Source organism: Lactuca saligna, chromosome 3 (genome assembly GCF_052625555.1).
Source record: "Lactuca saligna cultivar CGN05327 chromosome 3, ASM5262555v1, whole genome shotgun sequence".
NCBI lineage: Eukaryota > Viridiplantae > Streptophyta > Magnoliopsida > Asterales > Asteraceae > Lactuca > Lactuca saligna.
The window spans coordinates 79,792,178-79,792,945 of record NC_136419.1 but is presented as its reverse complement, the minus strand read 5'-3'; the positions used below and the strand labels follow the sequence as shown (position 1 = coordinate 79,792,945).

The 768-nt window shown below is 41.3% G+C and overlaps 1 pseudogene; it reads right to left on the bottom strand.

The window, feature by feature from the left end:
• Window positions 1-342: 342 nt before the first annotated feature.
• LOC145038070 (5S ribosomal RNA) lies at window positions 343-461 on the bottom strand (annotated as a pseudogene).
• Window positions 462-768: the final 307 nt, after the last annotated feature.

The window sequence follows — 768 nt, the reverse complement described above, 5'->3', positions numbered from 1 at the left end:
GTTGTAGATTCCCTTTATGATTTCCTTCTTAGTACGAGAGTAGATAAGTAAGTCATTTACAAGGACAATGATGAAATGATCCAAGTAAGAATGACGTGCCCTATTCATTAAGTTCATGAATACTACGGGCATATTGGTCCTATCCAAGGGGTATCACTACGGAATCGTAGTGTCCATATCAAGTTTGGAAGATTGTCCTCGGGACACCCTTCACTAACACTCGTAACTGGTGATATTCGGATCTTAGGTCCATTTCTGAAAGGTACATCGTTCCTTGCGGTTGGTCAAACAATTCATCTATGCGAGGCAGAAGGTAATGATTTCTAATGGAAGTCCTATCGAGGTCTGCACCACGAGGACTTCTCAAGGTGTTATCCATTCTAGTACTTCTCTCGCCCAAGCACGTTTAACTATGGGGTTCTAATGGGATCTGGTTCATTAATGCTGGTATGATCGCACCCGTTGAAGTCTGTCTTCTTGAAGAATAAGACTGGAGCTCTCCAACGTGAGGAGCTTGGTCTTCTCATTCTATTGCTGAGTAGTCGTTATGCTATCCGGATGGTTCTTATATCTCCATGGGTGTTAGACCGTAGGGCGATCTTGTTACAGGAGTCGTATTAGGTTCTAAGTTTGTTCTCACAACGATGCGATTAATCATAGTATTGAGCAGTCTCTGTCCTGAAGTTCATATTAGAAATCATACTTAGTTCATCAATCACAGTTTCGTGTATACGAGTCGTATATAATTATGATTAAAAAGGTAGTCGA